The sequence below is a fragment of the Coccinella septempunctata genome, chromosome 1, assembly GCF_907165205.1.
Source record: "Coccinella septempunctata chromosome 1, icCocSept1.1, whole genome shotgun sequence".
NCBI classification, from domain to species: domain Eukaryota; kingdom Metazoa; phylum Arthropoda; class Insecta; order Coleoptera; family Coccinellidae; genus Coccinella; species Coccinella septempunctata.
In genome coordinates, this window is record NC_058189.1 from 22,172,179 (window position 1) to 22,191,607 (window position 19,429).

Sequence of the window (19,429 nt, forward strand, 5' to 3'; positions counted from 1 at the left end):
ACTAGAAGTTCCAAAGCAATTGATACGAGAACTCAACTAGCTCTAAGATACTATGCAACTTGGGGATTTGGAGGACTGTTATAAATCTACAGTGTGCCGCATCATACAAAGGGTAACGAAAGCTATTGCAAGCCTAGCTAATCAGCAGATTAAAATGCCAACTTCCCAAGAGTACCAGCAAGTTGCTCAAGAATTTTATAAAATTGCTGGTTTTCCGAGGGTGTTAAGAGCTATAGATTGCACCCATGTGCTCAGCATGGTGTTTCATGAATTCTGAAAACATTATATATATTTTTATGTTGTCGAGTGAGATTATTTATTCAGAGAAAGGTCAACTCATATTGTTTAATAATTAAATAAATTACATTATATTCTGACAAGGATTTTCTAGCTTATTGCTTTTTATTATCATAGAAGGTTTTTAAATCTTCCACTGTTCTAATCCCACTTGTAGCGACAGCATTATATACAGTACATATTTTCTTCCATGCTTCTTTTTTTGCGGGCTAAAATAAAGTGCCTGTTCTCTTATCTTCTATATTAGACTGATACCTGCGAAGTAAAATATACTGTAAACTAAAGCTGAAATAAGCCATAATAATTATCTGATAAATGATAATTCTTTCTTTCCTGAATCTACACTGAAACATGATAACATCAATGACTGGAATTAATGAATAAAATCATATTAATATGATAGGATACTTACTGTTGAAAGAGATCTAATAATTTACTCTTTTCTTCGGCGGTGTAGTTGCAACCTCTTTTTCTTTTCGTAGCAATCATATTATATAAATTCTACAATACAACACCGTCAACAGAACTGAAACGAAAAGTTCATTAGGTTCATAGATATAATTTTTGCATTTTCCAAGATTGTATTAGTTACACTATGGTTTGTACACTAGAAATGCCATTTCTCCGGAGAAATGTCATAATTCTTTTAATAAATTCCTCACCGAAACATTAACTAATGGAACGAAAATTATTGAAAAATTAAGTTCTTGCAACAGGCATTAGGCATTGAAATAATGAAAACATCAAATTTAAGGCACTATTAATTAATGCTGATATAATGGCCTCCTTCTTGCAACTAGGTGTTAGTGTTGAAAGAGATCTAATAATTTACTCGTTTCTTTGGCAGTGTGGTTGCGACCTCTTTTTTTTCGTAGCAATCATATTATATAAATTCTATAATACAACACCGTCAACAGAACTGACACAAAAAATTAATCCATTAGTTTCATAGCTTAGATATGATTTTTGCATTTTCTGAGATTTTTTTAGTAACACTATGGTTTGTACACTAAATGCCATTTCTCGTGAGAAATGTCATAATTCTTTTAATGAATTCATTACCGAAACATTAACTAATGGAACGAAAATTATTAAAAAATTAAGTTCTTGCAATAGGCATTGAAATAATGATAACATCAAATTTGCACTATTAATTAATGCTGATTTAAAGGACTCCTTCTTGCAACTGGGTGTATATCTCTCAATATTCAACAAAATTCTACTTAGTAGATAAATTATAATTTTTCTAATATTTTTTCAGAAATTAGCAAAAAAGTACAGAGAGTTTGGAATGAGAACAGATTCCCCTAACCGAAGTTGCTTTTGATATTCCAGTATATTTATTCGCAGTTGCTCTCCATTTGGGGTAATGTTTTTTTATTTATTTATTTATTTATTTATTCATTATGCTTCGCATAATTCATGAACGGTACAACCCATTTGATACATAATAATATAAAGAAAAATAAAACAAACTGCATACAATAAAATTTAAACTCTACAACAAACTCAAAACTAACACCTTAAACAACGATAATGATAAACCAAAAAACTGAAGAGTAGGTGACATACCGTTACAGCGTGTTAAACATCTATCAATATAAAAATGCTTGCGGTAGTTGGTACGGACAGGATCAGGATAAAAATACAAGACTACACGAGACGTCCTCGAAGGTGCATTGAAACTGATCAGGCAGTTCAGGGCAATTTATTATACTACAAATATTTTTTTCTTATTAGAACGCTTCTACTGATTAGTTTGCTCAACCTGAATTGAATGAATTCCATTCAACAAACACTGAAAATTACTAAATACACTCAATAAATTGATTAAGTTTGTTCATCGATAAATTTGTTATTTTAAGTCAATTTGATTATTTTTCTTATTGATTAATAGCTATGTTTATATAAAATTCATCACAAGTTTTGAATTAAAAAAAAATAAGGTGTACATCATTTCATACTGGGTAAAACGGAATCAGTTTTTCTACTCTAATTTATGTTCTTGTGTCATCAGGACACATCAATTCTTAACAATTTATTTCACATTCATTACAATAGCTTGATTTTTGTGAAATATACAGGGTTTTCAGAAGAACATCACATTTCTTCATTGTCAAACGCCTTTGCTACTAATACGAGAGTTGGGGCTACGGAAAATGGAGCAATATTCTATTCACACATGAGTCAGGGTATTGTCTTTAAGCACCGGATGGATGTAAAAAAAATTACCGGAATTTCATCCAAAACCATTTTCTGCCTAGAGTAAGCTATGCAAGTGGTTCGGTAGTGATGTGGGATGGGGTATGTTTGGAAGCTCTAACGAACTGGAGCTGTTGTCCGGATACGGGGTGAAACCACTTCTTATTAAAGTCTTTTATATTTTTCACATTGTTTTCAGTTGTTGTCATTATATTCGGATTTCAAGTAAAATTTTTAAATGTACTTTTATAACCATGCTAGAATTGTAGAAATGTAAAGATTTCCTTAAACCCTTTCATTTTGTTTAATAAATGAGCCATTGTAACGTTCTCAGGGTTAATTAACATATCTTCTTTATTAACGTCTAATTGATTTACACAACTTCTACACTAACTTATGAATAAGACTAATTTATGCATACAGTCGCCAATTTACTTTCACTACATTTGCAACATTGTAACTCTTCGGAATCCACTGATCACTCGCCTCTAGAACGCTAACTGCCTACAATACGCCTTGCGTATCTTTCATTTCATATAGATAGCCATCGCGGTTTTCGCGATGTTTTCAATCGTGGTAGAGGCGTATTTTGGTGATTCGGATGTTTCATTCTCTCCTTCTTGAGACGTTCGGTCCTCGAATCCCTGGTTGGTGTTACTGAACTCACAAGCGTCTTCCTCTCCGCAGCACCATTGTTTTTTGAACACGCAATCCACAGTCTTCTCCTCCGCCGTCTGACTGCTCGAGTTGAGAATGCATACCAGTCTCTTCGTTTTGTTCTATTGAAAATGACCTCCAGCATATTTCGAAGGATTTTCCACTTGGGTTGATCTAGACCCCAACACAACTTTGGATCAGCTAGCCTTTTCACCTTCAGGTTCAACAAGGTATCCCACACATATTTATAGCTAGGAGACTAGCTAGACTATCGGAGAATCTCTTGGTTAACAGGTGGAAAATGTACGCCAGCCATCAGCTAGCCTCAGATTTTTGTCAGGACGAGGTTGCTCAGGTACACGGCCAAATTTCTTCCTGAAGACGGGTACTATTCCTCTGTACATAAGTAGGTCTTCGGCGACTTTGTAAGGCCTTTCCCAGTCCTTCTGTACTCTAGGTGGCAATCCTCCCTTACTCTGGTGGTTGTATAGTCAGACCATGTCTCCAACATTGAAACCATCTTCCGCAGCTTTGTTATCGTATAGAGTCTTCATTAGGTCACTCGCTATTTGGAGGTTCTGTCGGAGTTTTTTCTCATGTTTGTAGTGTAGCCTGCCTTCAATCTGCTCACGTTGTCCTCACCAGCGATCTCCATTCTATGTTTACATCCTAACTCCAGGTCGCAAGCAGAAATGGGCGTCGACGCTTCGAATTTTATTGTTGACCTCAACAAGTCGACAATACGTCGACTATGAATCAACTGTCGACAATGTCAACAATGTTGCAAATTTGAGGTGAGATCTATGAATTAATGTTTCTTCCCATATTCTTATCTGCTTCTGTCTATCCTGTTGAGGTCACAAGCAGTATAGTTAATTTCAGTGCATATAAACACATAAACCTGAAATTTTCTCTCGAACATTTTAAATGACATTCCGCTTTGTTTTTTTTCAAGATATTTTCCCTACTTTTTTAAGTATCTATGTTCAACAAAACTCAATCTTCTATAGATTCACACAAGGAAGTAGTATAAATTTGGGTAACAGGCAGATTGTTGTTAGGGCAAAAATCAATAATCTATCGTCATATTCATATAAATTTCCAACCTTCAGAGGTTCTCTCGAGGATCATCTTCCTTTTAAATTCAAATGCGCAAGCGAAGCATCGAAAAAGCCTCTCACTCATGAAGACATTCATACTTTTCGGATGTTATTATCGTTCATCTTTGAATGCAGCTATTGTGTTTGTGCTGTCTACCTTGTTGACATTGTCGACATAATCGAAGTCAACTATAAAGTCGACGTTGAAACCGTAATTGCCGCGTAAACAATTAACTGTCGACATAACTATAGATTATGAAAAGAGAAAAGATAGTCCACTCGAAAAACAAGCTTTAGCGCCAACTGTTTTTACGTTACAGGTATAAATTTGCAAAAAAAATTGAAGAGGATTCTGTAGTGCACATTTAAAATTGTCTCCTAGTTATCCAAACAAATATCTGAAAAATTTCAAAGGGAAAATCAGAAAATGATTCGCATTAGCTGTTGATTGCGAAATTATTCCTTATGAAAAATTAGAGCTAATACGAATCTTCTACAATTTTCAGTGCTTGTATTGTCTAGTATGGTCAAAGTCAGTGCAATTTCTTGTAGTGTAGCATATGAAAGATATCTCTGAGCACATCTCTGCCTCTCCACTCCACTCGATGATATTATATCGAATAAAATAATAATAAAATCGATAAAGCACAAAATTCAGAATTTATCGGACGAGTTGTTTCACAAGAAAAATTTCGATGAGCAAACTTTATTTCTGATGAGGAATGGTTACCCGAAAAGTTTGATACATAAAATTTTTTATTCTTCTAATGTTGAACCTCCACCGCACACGTTGAATAATGTTGACGAGTCCCATAATAATGTCAGAGTCTGTAAGTTGATTTATGTACCGAGGTTGTCCGAACAACTCAAACGATTAATGAAAGATAGTACAAATCGTGTTATTTATTACTTCAACAAAACTGTTCAGTCTATTTTTTCAAAGCTTAAGGATAGGGATCCGAAGGAGAGATGTTCTGGGGTGGTTTATAAGATCAACTGTAGGGATTGTAGCGTGTGTTATGTCGGGCAAACAGGGCAATATTTGGGCAACAGATCTGCCCAACATGAAAGGGATTGCAAGAATAAAAAAGAATCCACAGCATTATCTGCTTATGCTTCATCATCCAACCACAATTTTGATTTTCAGAACGTTGAAATTTTGGGTCGGGAGAACAACTGGTTTAAACGTTGCTTTAAGGAGATGATTCATATAAAAAAGTTCCCAAACACAGTTAATGCATTAATTAGTACGTTGAGTGTGGCATATTCCAACGTGATTCCAAAATGTTGAAAGCCCAGTTAAATATTTGGTCGTTTCGTTACGCCACTGTACAAGTGTCATGTTGTCTCTCGTGTTTCCGTTGTGTTTGTAGATCGTTTTTCTTCCATTCATTTGAATTCTGCGTTTGATGTGTCATGACCCAAAAAAGCAAACATACATCGATGCCTAGATCCGGTAGAACTCGTTTTCCCGTTTTATTTTCATTTTTATGACGATTTTCTGTACATGAAAATATTGAAATTTTTTAATATTCTGACAGTGAGTATTTTTCCTTTTTTCCTTGGCCTGTCTTGCTATACAGTTGTCTTGCTCAGTCTGCTTTGATGTTTAATGTTGTTTTCGGTGTTTTTATATTTTTTTTTTATATTCTATTCTGTATTTGTAATGTATCAGATTGATAATTTTAGTAATTTATATGAATATTATGCCATCATATTTTTATATTATCTATGTCACTGTTTATAACATAATTTTCCATTTTTTAGCCTGAAGAAGGCACAATAAAGTGCCGAAACGTCGTGAAAGAATAGTTTCTTGTGTTTGTTCTTTGGACCGATATTTTCCAACTGTAATTATTAATTGGAACGAGATTTTCCTGTTCGTACCTAATTTGGTCTAGATTTGACATGGGTTTCTACAGTGACATATTGATTTTGTTTGGTTTGAATGTGGTCATACACTTCAAGAAATGGGCCTCGGATAACAGCAAATTGGTGAGAGCTATCAACAGCAGAATTTTCCTTTTAAGATGCAGAAAAAGTGGAGTATTTCCCAAACATATTATTAATGAGGTGAAGTGTGTACATTCTCTGTTTCAAGATAGACATCCTTTCGGCCACAGAGTTAGTAGATTGGTTTATAAACTTAAGAAAGATATATTGAATGTTGAAATCATGATTGTTAATTGGAAGATTAGAAAGCTTAAGGATAGCATTCAGAACAGTAGAGAATTTTTATGTGGTGCGGTTCCAGCCTCCTATATAAATAGTTTTTCTAAGAGTCAACAACGTTTTTTCCAACACTCATTAATCAAGATCAGAAAGGACAATGTGAGAAAATTTCAACAGTGTATGTCAAATGTTGAACAGCATGATATTTTGACACAGTCTAGTTGGCTGGTTAATTACACTGATGTTTCCATACCAGACTATGTTGCCAGGACTAGGCTGCAACTGATTTGGATACCTGGACACTCTGGCTTCAGTGGCAACGATGTATCGGATGCTCTGGCCAGAGAAGGCGCGACATCAACGCTTATTGGCCCGGAACCCAGTATAGGAATTCCCAATTCCTTAATCAGGGACCGAAACAACAGCTGGATAAGGCAAAAGGTCCTGGAGCACTGGCGCAACCGTCCTGGATTGCGTCACTCGCATAGGGCTATTTCAGTGCCTCCCAGTCCATACACCAGTCGCTGGCTAGAATTTTCTAGAACTAATCTGAGATCGATAATAGCGGTTTTTACAGGACACTGCAGACTCAGAGCCCACCTCAAAAAACTCAAGATCGTCAACGACCCACTCTGCAGACTCTGCTTAGAGGAAGACGAAACAATTGAGCATATCCTCTGTGACTGCCCGGCGGCAGACAGGGTCAGACTCGGAGTTTTCGGCTCTCCGAAGATGATCCTAGAGGAACTCAAGAATCACTCCCCCTCCGACATCATCTCCTTTTTGGGTAGAATGGGACTAGAGGGAGAGATTTAGCTCTTTGAGCATGCTTGTGTGCTACAATAGACCGTTGGTCGCGGTGGCAGGTTTGGGTTAGTCCGTCCAACACACCCAGCAATCAGTAATCAGTAATCAATGTTGCCAAGAATTTGTCGTTAGGTCCAAAATTTGCATTGCCTTATACTAGTAGGGACTTTCCTATGATAGATATTTTGAGTGATGTTGAATCGTTCATTAATTTTCAGACTCAATGGCTTTCGGATGTAAAGAATAGTGTAGGGCTGTCGTTGTGTAACATAATCCATAATTTTTATAGAAGATTGGACACTTGTAAGATCAGGGATGGATTGAGCAGGACATTGTTATTTTGGTATGATAAAACTAGGTTGTTCCTTAAGAACCATTCTGATATTTATGTGTTAAATTCCGATAAAGGTAATAAGACGGTCATCCTTTCAAAGGTGGAATATGATGAAAAACTAAGGCAGTTATTGTCTGACACATCTACTTATAAGTTGTTAAGAAGCGATCCAACTAAAAAGATACAGGTTAGTGGCAACAAGTTGATAAGTGAATTACATACTGGTGGTTTTATAAATGATAGAGAGGCCAAAAGCATGAAACAGTATAATTCTTTACCACCTAAAATATATGGTTTAGTCAAAATACATAAAAGTAACAGACCCTTGAGACCGGTTATTTCTTGCTGTAATTCACCTACGTTCAATATTTCAAAATTTTTAGTCAGTGTTTTGGATGGAATTAGATGTAAGTTCACCTATTCCCTGAAAAACTCGTTCACTTTGGTTTCAAATTTACGAGATATCGTAATTCCCGACGATTACGTGTTGGTTAGCTTTGATGTGGTTTCGTTATTTACAAACATTCCTCAAGGTTTAATTTTTGACCTCGTTGATGAACATTGGGAGGATTTGAAAACCCATACTCAGATTCCAATAACGACAGTTAAAAATATTATTCAGTTTATTTTCTTGAACAGCTATTGTAGGGGAGATTAGGGAGCATTGATACATGGGGAGGCTTGATACAGGCTTATATCCGCGATCTGTAGCCGTTTTCAAAAGTATTATACTAGTGAACACTATTCTTTGGCAGAGGGCATTGCGTGACGTTAATCTGTAAGGCTAACAGTAGTTTGTTTGTGAAATATTCAACGAAGAGTGTTTCGAGGTGAGAAATTGTAAGTTTTTACTCAAGTTACCTAAGGGTTTTATGATCATGCATTAATTCTTCGGCATAAACAAACATTTCACTGGGAAATATGCATAAAACTATTCAATTTACAGTTTTATTCGCTTTTCAAAATATATGAGTATAAGATGAAAACATAGATCACTTTAAAAATTGCTTTCAGGGAGGTTTGAGACATTTGTCGTGGGGAGGCCTGATACATGTATCATCTTCAAAAAATATTCCGTAGCTAGTTGGATAGGCCTACATGAAGGCGTCTTCACCATCCGACATATCAAAGGGATTTTTAAAAACCGTACAATCCCCATGTATTTAACGAGGCCGACTTTTCTTGTGTGGAAGTGACGAACTGACAATTTCCTGATTTTTCTACACCTATGGGACCAAAGCAAGCCAGTATCATTGCTGACCTACCTACTGAGCTGAATAATCCTCTCGATTACTCTCCCAGTACATCGTATCAATCCTCCCATATGTGGGGAGGCTTGAGACATTTTGCATGTTTTTGTGTTCAACGTTCTGTTCAGAATAAGATGTTTATGTTTTGCGACTTCTATATTTATTTTGTTGAACGATTAATTGAAGAATTATATAATATAAGAAAAGTCCTGCTTCTTCATATAATTCAGTTTCCAGAATAAAAATTCCAAAAAACGTATCAACCCTCCCCAGTCTCCCCTACTTATGATGGTTTATTTTACTCCCAGATTAGAGGTTCTGCTATGGGAAACCCAGCCTCCCCAATTTTGGCTGAGATGGTCATGAATAAGGTGATCTCGTTTGTTTTGTCGAAGATTGACTTCTTGATTCCGTTTGTGTTTTTTTATGTAGATGACATTATTTTATCCATTCCAAAGGATAAGGTTCCGCAAGTCCTGCAAGTTTTCAATAATTTCCATAGCAGCCTCCAATTTACATATGAGTTAGAGAGTGATAACCGAATCCCGTTTCTGGATATTCTTCTAATTAGAGAGGGCAACAAGATTATCACTTACATTTAAAACACAAAATTCAGAATTTATCGGACGAGTTGTTTCACAAGAAAAATTTCGATGAGCAAACTTTATTTCTGATGAGGAATGGTTACCTGAAAAGTTTGATACATAAAATTTTTTATTCTTCTAATGTTGAACCTCCACCGCATACGTTGAATAATGTTGACGAGTCCCATAATAATGTCAGAGTCTGTAAGTTGATTTATGTACCGAGGTTGTCCGAACAACTCGAACGATTAATGAAAGATAGTACAAATCGTGTTATTTATTACTACAACAAAACTGTTCGGTCTATTTTTTCAAAGCTTAAGGATAGGGATCCGAAGGAGAGATGTTCTGGGGTGGTTTATAAGATCAACTGTAGGGATTGTAGCGTGTGTTATGTCGGGCAAACAGGGCAATATTTGGGCAACAGATCTGCCCAACATGAAAGGGATTGCAAGAATAAAAAAGAATCCACAGCATTATCTGCTCATGCTTCATCATCCAACCACAATTTTGATTTTCAGAACGTTGAAATTTTGGGTCGGGAGAACAACTGGTTTAAACGTTGCTTTAAGGAGATGATTTATATAAAAAAGTTCCCAAACACAGTTAATGCACGTACGGACGTTAGTACGTTGAGTGTGGCATATTCCAACTTGATTCCAAAATGTTGAAAGCCCAGTTAAATATTTGGTCGTTTCGTTACGCCACTGTACAAGTGTCATGTTGTCTCTCGTGTTTCCGTTGTGTTTGTAGATCGTTTTTCTTCCATTCATTTGAATTCTGCGTTTGATGTGTCATGACCCAAAAAAGCAAACATACATCGATGCCTAGATCCGGTAGAACTCATTTTCCCGTTCTATTTTCATTTTTATGACGATTTTCTGTACATGAAAATATTGAAATTTTTTAATATTTTGACAGTGAGTATTTTTCCTTTTTTCCTTGGCCTGTCTTGCTATACAGTTGTCTTGCTCAGTCTGCTTTGATGTTTAATGTTGTTTTCGGTGTTTTTATATTTTTTTTTATTCTATTCTGTATTTGTGATGTATTAGATTGATAATTTTAGTAATTTATATGAATATTATGCCATCATATTTTTATATTATCTATGTCACTGTTTATAACATAATTTTCCATTTTTAGCCTGAAGAAGGCACAATAAAGTGCCGAAACGTCGTGAAAGAATAGTTTCTTGTGTTTGTTCCTTGGACCGATATTTCCCAACTGTAATTATATCGAATCCTTTTCATTACCTCTATTTCACATAAAACTATACTTCATTCAAATTTATTTTAGCAGTCGGTTGGCCATGAAATATTTTTCTCAAGTTTTTGTTACTAGAACGAAGTTAGGTTGGCACTCATGAAATGTCGTTAATGTCATAACGCCGTTGCCACAACTAATATCAATTTTTATTACGAAAATGCCCAAAGTGATTGAAAAAAGAGACAGGGTTTCAGAAAGTGCTATTTAGAATTCAGGTCCGCTCATTCAAATAGTTATACCCTGATATTCTAAAATCCACAATACGTCAGACGGTAGCGAACATATTCAATGTAAGAGAATTTATATAATGTTTCATCTGAATCTGAACGACTTATATTTCAGCTCAATATTTCCACAATCAGAAAGATTGTGAATGAAGAGGATGACGAAGAATTTTCTTCTATTGGGAGACCCAAAAAAGTGGTGGCATTTGAGAATTTTATGTTTGAGTGAATTAAGTTTACTATAGGATTTTCGATAAATGTCATCGGAGAATAAGTTTCCTAAAATGGATTTTTCTATTTTTCATTTGATTTGTCCTATACATTGTAAATGTCTTAAGGTACCAATAAATACCTAATTATTATAATTGTATCAATGTACCAAGATGAATAGCCACAAATACGCGCCAGTTGTCCTGTTAATTGCTTATTCATGTGAAATTTTTCAAATTTATGTTCAAAGGTGAAGTTCATCTTAACTTAAATTCCTTTTACTTATATTAATGCAAGATGATTTTCGTTGAAGAATTCAACATTCTTGTTGTTCTGTTAATTCCTTCGGGAGATACCCATTCCCAACCACTGCATCATATGCATTTCATCTTCGGGTTAATATTTTTGAAATCTACAAATGATGTACGCCAAAGGAGATAACGAACATTAACTCTCCTCAAGCTAGTGCATATTATGGTATTATACTGATCTCTTGTATTTTCCATGCAAAAAACTGGATTTGCTATGCCTTCAATCAGTTTGTATAAACTTCAATTATGTTCGTCACATATTTTCCGAAGAGATTCGACATTGTGATAAACTACGTAATAACAGAAACTTTTACGTAGAACGGGTACCATAGCGTTGATTTAAAACCCAAAAATGTTTTGACAAGCTTCATAACCCCACATTTTCGTACTATACAGAGTGAAATGTGTCAAATTTCCATGGCCAACCGACTGCTAAAATTAAAGTGAATGAAGTATAGAAATGAATATTTTTCCAATGATTTTATTGAAGTTTGAAATTAGATTATCCATGAAAACGTTCTTGTCATAATGTGATTTTTCGAAAATTTCCTGCAGCTTTGCCGCCAATACTTAATTGAACATTGAACATTGATCCGCCTGTTTCGAATACATCGACACCTAATCATCAATTTCAGAATTATGTCTCGTGTTTAGTGTACCATCCCAACAGATGGCACTGGATACTAGAGTGATTTATCTATATTTTTAAGTTAAATTATTGACACAACAATTTCGACGTCGCCCAACTTTAGTCGTAAGGCAACCTTATTTTTCGTCCGAACATAATACAGACTGGTGTATCTACTGTCAATTCTTGCACTGCGAAGATCTGTAGGAAATAATGAATAAATTTTCCTTTAGTTGGATTCATTCTTTCGACCATGCCATCTGACTGTGGGCGAAGGACCGTTGTCCTCGTCTTCTTGATTCCCTGACATACGCATACATTCTTGAACAGGCTAGACTCGAAGTTCCGTCCTTAGTGCCGAAATGCCCATTAGAGGTTCCGTCGTTTAGTTTCTCTAATAAAGATTATTTCAAGAAGAACTTTGTTTTTCACTATGGTCCTACCGGATCTACATAAAAGTTTTGACCTTTGGTTTTTGACATATCTATAGTAAAAGCTTGGGCAATTGTTACAATGAATACTATTTCACTCGAAAATCGTTCCAAGATTATAAATATTCACTATGAAAATGGTGGAACTGTAAAAGTTTTACAGTTTTACAGGTCAACATAATCGAGAGATGTTAACAACTAAATTTTGGACTATTATTGAAGATATGTATATCACTAACTTGTGGTTTGAACAAGACGGTGTCACAAGTCAACACATCTACCGAAACAATGGATTTATTGCAAACCAAATCTCTTGATCGCATAATTTCACGAAATTCAGCCGTGAAATGGCCAGCTCGATCATGCGATTTCTCGCCGTGAACAAGTGAACATTAATGTCAAAAATACAAATACTCAAATACATATAGAACAAAAAAATTATAGGACCCTCATTGCCGAGACGAACTCACTCACGCTATAATAAGAGCCATTGGCGAGAATCGATCTCAGTTCACGCCTGAACTCCGAAGGACGTTGTTCAATTAAATACGGTAGAACATCATATATCTGAATACCCGATATCATCGGAGATTTCTCATGAAATGCATGTTTCAAGCCCGAGTGGTAGAATCTTCGACAACTGCGAGTATCATATGAATGGTGGTCACAGAGTCTAGGAATCCTGAATCTCATGTCATGAATATAAATCATGAGGTGGTGAACATACGTGGATGGAAGTGTCAGGAGTCCACGGGAACGAAAAAACTCCCTACACGAGGTTTGGGGATCGAGCCCAAACAAACGCTTCTACAAAACAAATGCTCGGTGAGATCCCGCAGTACGCCCCCAAACCAGCAGACTATATCGCAGTACTGAGGCGATGTTTGAGTGATAGAAAGTCAGAGCACAACGAAAGCAAACATGTCTTTTGAGATGACATAGGGTATAGTACCATCTATTCAACCTAGCGCAGACGTTGTCGATCTCAGATGTCCGGCGCAAATGTTTGTCAAAAGCGCAGCCAAGAAGCATCACCTGATCTGACAGCCTTAGAACAGCACCTCCGAAAAAAAGACGAGGTTGGCAAGGCTCCCTATAAGGACTGTGAAACTCGATGTAAACAGTATTTTCATTAATTTTAATCGAATGGTTGTTATCGCACCACTTTGAGAACTGGTCGAGCACAGCGTCGCACTTCTTCAATACTTTGGGGGATGGATCACTTACCACAACACCCTTGTCAGGAGGAATAGCAACGGTCCCTATGAACTTCCCTGTGGGACTCCGAATAAGATGTCAAATTCTCTTGAAATAGAACCCTCAACCCTTACGCCAAATCGCCTATTATGGAAAGGAAAAGAAGGATATGAGCCAATCATTCAGCTTGCCGCGAATTCCCAAGCGATACAATTTTCTCGAAAGAAACAGCGGATCAACACAATCGAACGCCTTACGGAGACAATCGAATCGATTGCAGTGATCAACGAAATAGACCCAACATTTTGTCGAAAAGCGATTAATACTTTGATGAAAGAATCAACATCTGTAACCGTGGTCGTGGTGGACATTTATAAGATATCATTTTCCATCGCTAATTGCCAATCCTTTCTTCTCTGAATACATTCAAAATTGGAATCATTGTCATCTGAATTAATTGTTTTATTTTGATTTACAAAACAAAGTTCTTTTTGACTTTACTTTCGCCACTAGACTTTTGGGAATTTTCAGCTGGTTTCTGGCTGCGGTACCCTAGTCAATCTCGATGTCCATTTTCCCTCCAATCCAGCAACATCTTCAGTTCTGGGTCACCTTTGTGGTCTCGCTTAAGAATGGTGGTAGCCAGATTGAATCCAGGATAGTACTTCTCAAGCAGAATTTCTTCTCTTTTACTCTCTTTCCTGCACAATGTTTTGATTTTGCCGGCTACTTACAGTTCCGCTGAATATCACCTTTCTCCCCGCAACTCCAGCATCCAGATCCTCTATTTTGTTGCCCCTGGAGAACTCGGCGTACTACATCATCTTCTATGCTTTCATCGCTGGCTACGGCTCCTTCCACGGTGCGTCTCACCTTGATCTGTCCTATGTGCGAAGCTTGTTTCACAGCTTCAAATTTTAGTGCATGGGTCAGGTCGTCATCTAATGACCTAGGGTCAACCGTAGGATTTGCTGGGTCTCCATATCTTTCAACCCATCTACGAATGTCTGGACAGCGAGTTGTCCCAGGAAGCTATTCGGTGATGTAGGATAGGCCAGTCTCACCAACATATGTCTGCTTCGAATATCAGAAATGTTTCGGCTCTCTTCTGATGACGACTATTGATCTGTGCGTGTTACACTTGTTGGAGGTGTGTATCACCATATCTCATCTGCATTACATATCAAAGATTCGTTATTTTCTTGTTGACTTGGAGTGACAGTCGGAAGGATATTCAGTGCATCTCTCCTTAGTCCCAACCATTGGCATCGACTTCGAAGTACTTTTGGTATGTACACCAAGTTGCAATCAAAGTTTTGAGGTTTTTGAGGTCATTCGCCCTGGTTCCCCCTATCTTCCAGAGTAACAGAATGATATTTCAAAAAGGGGAAAGGTCTGACTACAGGTTTCGGTGCCTTCTTCAGGTCCAGTAAAACTGTAGGTAATAAGCAAATTTGGTAAGTGTAGAAACTAAATGGGTTGCCTGAATTTAGAAATTTAGCTTTGTCAGGTAAACAAGTGTGCACTATCGTTAGGCTCATGTACAAGCGTCCTTCAAACGGAAATACTAGCAATCGAAAGATGCCTAGATGTAAATCTAGACAGAAGTGTGATAGCTACTCATACAGATAGTCAAGCTGCCGTAAAGGCACTGAGCTCCTATGTCATTGATTCAAAGCTGATTTGGGAGTGCCGGAATAAACTCAATGATGTAGGCAAGAAAAATAAGGTCTCTTTAATCTGGGTTCCCGGTCACTCGGGAATCGTAGGAAACGAGAAGGCCGATACACTTGCCAGAGAGAGCACCACTCACTGGCCCAGAACCCTTCTGTGGTATAGGAAAATGCACCTACATGAAAGAGTTCATGGAGAAGGAGAAAGCCGAAAGGGAAAAAGTCTGGCGGAATCTCCCAGGAATGGATCACTCCAAAAAGTTCCTACTCACTGGCTTTCTCACAGGACATTGTCGCCTAAAGAAGCATCTGTTGAGAATGGGTTTGTCGGACCCTCCTATATCTATATAACTATAGACCGATTTCCTTACTCCCTATATTCTCAAAGGTCTTCGAGAAGATCATCTGCGGGCAGATAATGAACTATTTTGAGAAAGAATATGGGGACACCAATGATTATCACACACGATACAGGAATAATATAAAATCCAAGTATATGCGACTTGCGAATTCAACAAAAGAATCAATGAAATATTGACGACAAATGCATTTCGGAGTGTGCAGGAGTTCTTGTCCAGTGACCTGACATCTTTTGAAATAAATTATTGAATATTTACTATATAAGTTGAGTTTTTAATGGGTTTAAGGTCTGAAGATGACAAAAACCAATTTATTTAGTTGCCGACAGTTTCGATAACTTTTATTATCATCATCAGGGCTCTGAAATGAGATGCACAAATTATTGAAAATCTTGACATCATCTACACAAATACTCCAGAAAAAACACATTTACACTGATTTAAATGCACAAAGGTAAAAGTACACTGAACAAGTACAAGATAACGAAAAACAACCAGTAGGTAATTGGAAATTCAAGGGTCCATCTTTCTGTATGTGGTACTTACAGCTTTTGGTTTTTCAAGTCTAATCATTAAAATATTAGGAAATGAACAGCAATAACACAACATGGAACCTATGTTTACAAATTCACAAATGACAAGTCTGATATGCAAGAACGTCTACATGTGGTAAGAGGAATCTAGAAACGTTTCGCCGAAGGACAAACATCGAATATTTCCTTTTCTTCTCTTCCTTCTTTTTTTTCCTCTTTTTTTTTTATTTTTGAATTGATAAAGAGTACTAGGTTAAACCTTTAATACGGTCTAACAAGTTGAAATATGCCGAATTCAAATTTTCTATATCTGATCTTTTGTTCAGAGTGTTCTCCTCATTACTTATGGCAATCATTTCATGCAGAAGCCGCTTTTTTAAAATTTTTTGCCTTCTCACTACCTCCACCCTCTCAAAGTCAAAACGATGTAAAGTGTCCAACGTATGTTGTGCAAGGGCTGTTATATTGTCTTTCTTTTTAATTGGATTGAGAGAATTCAACATGTCTCTACGGTGTTCTGCTATGCGAGTCTGCATGTATCTTCCTGTTTGGCCAATATATGTTTGGTTGCAATCGTTGCAAGGTATTCGGTAAACTACCCCTGATAACTGGTCTTTCGGAGTTTCATCTTTTAACCTTGAATAGTATTTTTTTATGGTGTTCTGAGATTTTTGTGTGATCTCCATATTATCAGATTTCAATATCTTTGCTATTTTCTGTGACAGTTTTTTAATATATGGGATTTTGTAATATTTTTTGTTTTCTTGTGTCTCTCTTGTGGTCGTATTCTGGGTGGAAATATTCATATTAATTTAAATTTTAAAAAATTTTTTTAAAACAACATAAAGAAGTTCTGATTAGAAAGGCGGATAAGGGGAACACAACTGTCGTTTTATGCAAACAAAAATATGATTCTGACACAAAAAACATGTTAAACGATCCAAAGACTTATAAAAAATTAAAAAGTGACCCTACAAAGGTGGTACAAAATAAATTGAATAAAACCATCACCATATTATACAAGCTTGGCCATATTGATCAAGGTACTCTCAAGTATTTGAAATGTGAGAATGGTGTTTCTCCAAAAGTTTATTTTCTTCCTAAAGTACACAAAGAGAATTGTCCTTTCAGACCGATTGTCAGTTGTGTAGGCAGTCCATTGTACAACTTAAGCAAATACCTCTCAAAATTGCTAGACCACATTTTCGAAAAGGATTATGAATACGTCCGAAATTCTTTTGAGCTTGTTAGAGAGCTGGAAAATGTAGAAATACCTGACGGATATATCTTGATATCTCTCGACATTGTCTCTTTGTTTACTAATGTCCCTATAGAACTAGCGGTCAAGATTATAGAGAGGGATTGGACAAAGATAGAACCTCATACAAAAATAACATTAACTGAATTCATAACACTTTTTCATCTATGTGTTGACAATGGATATTTCAGCTATGACAACGAATTCTATATTCAGATATTTGGTCTAGGCATGGGAAATTGCTTGGCACCTGTGGTTGCTGACTTTGTGGTGGCTAATTTGCAGGACAATGCTTTAAAGGTTCTACCATTCAATGTACCAGTTTTTAAAAGATATGTTGATGATATCTTCGCCGCAGTTCCTGCTGATCAAGTGAATTTTGCTGACTTTGTGGTGGCTAATTTGCAGGACAATGCTTTAAAGGTTCTACCATTCAATGTACCAGTTTTTAAAAGATATGTTGATGATATCTTCGCCGCAGTTCCTGCTGATCAAGTGAATTTTGTTCTGGAAACTTTTAATAAATATCACCCACGAATTCAGTTTACGTTAGAGATAGAAAAGGATAGAAAAATATCATTCCTTGACACACTGATAATTCGAGAGGATAACAAACTGAAAGTAGACTGGTACCACAAACCAACATATTCGGGCAGAATATTGAATTTCAATTCATTCCATCCCTTCTCGCAAAAATTGAACACAGCTGGAAATCTGATGCGAAGGGCCTTGCTACTATCGCACCCATCCCTTCATAGTAAAAATATAGAGAAGATAAAAAACATCCTCCGAAGCAACAACTACCCTATCTCGATTATCAGAAGACTAATTAATATGAATATTTCCACCCAGAATACGACCACAAGAGAGACACGAGAAAACAAAAAATATTACAAAATCCCATATATTAAAAAACTGTCACAGAAAATAGCAAAGATATTAAAATCTGATAATATGGAGATCACACAAAAATCTCAGAACACCATAAAAAAATACTATTCAAGGTTAAAAGATGAAACTCCGAAAGACCAGTTATCAGGGGTAGTTTACCGAATACCTTGCAACGATTGCAACCAAACATATATTGGCCAAACAGGAAGATACATGCAGACTCGCATAGCAGAACACCGTAGAGACATGTTGAATTCTCTCAATCCAATTAAAAAGAAAGACAATATAACAGCCCTTGCACAACATACGTTGGACACTTTACATCGTTTTACACCCTCTCAAAGGAGAGGGTGGAGGTAGTGGGAAGGCAAAAAATTTTAAAAAAGCGGCTTCTGCATGAAATGATTGCCATACGTAAAGAGGAGAACACTCTGAACAAAAGATCAGATATAGAAAATTTGAATTCGGCATATTTCAACTTGTTAGACCATATTAAAGGTATAACCTAGTACTCTTTCAAATTTTTCAATTTAAAAATAAAAAAAAAAGAGGAAAAAAAAGAAGGAAGAGAAGAAAAGAAGAAAAGGAAATATTCGATGTTTGTCCTTCGGCGAAACGTTTCTAGATTTCTCTTACCACATGTAGACGTTCTTGCATATCAGACTTGTCATTTGTGAATTTGTAAACATAGGTTCCATGTTGTGTTATTGCTGTTCATTTCCTTATATTTTAATGATTATACTTGGAAAACCAAAAACTTAGCTGTGAGTACCACATACAGAAAGATGGACCCTTGAATTTCCAATTACCTACTGGTTGTTTTTCGTTATCTTGTACTTGTTCAGTGTACTTTTACCTTTGTGCATTTAAATCAGTGTAAATGTGTTTTTTCTTGAGTATTTGTGTAGATGATGTCAAGATTTTCAATAATTTGTGCATCTCATTTCAGAGCCCTGATGATGATAATAAAAGTTATCGAAACTGTCGGCAACTAAATAAATTGGTTTTTGTCATCTTCAGACCTTAAACCCATTAAAAACTCAAC

The 19,429-nt window shown here is 36.3% G+C and overlaps 1 protein-coding gene and 1 long non-coding RNA gene across 2 annotated transcripts in view; both read left to right on the forward strand.

Annotated features, from left to right (window-relative positions):
* Positions 1 to 19,429, forward strand: part of LOC123322717 — a 51,111-nt gene that overhangs the window by 27,695 nt on the left and 3,987 nt on the right. The gene's annotated exons all lie outside the window — the stretch shown is intronic.
* LOC123322719 overlaps positions 19,087 to 19,429 on the forward strand; it is a 350-nt gene continuing 7 nt past the window's right edge. The window contains exons 1-2 of the long non-coding RNA XR_006539208.1: positions 19,087 to 19,148; positions 19,334 to 19,429. The exon at positions 19,334 to 19,429 is cut by the window's right edge and continues 7 nt beyond it. This is a non-coding gene — a long non-coding RNA (uncharacterized LOC123322719). The remainder of the gene's footprint in view (positions 19,149 to 19,333) is intronic.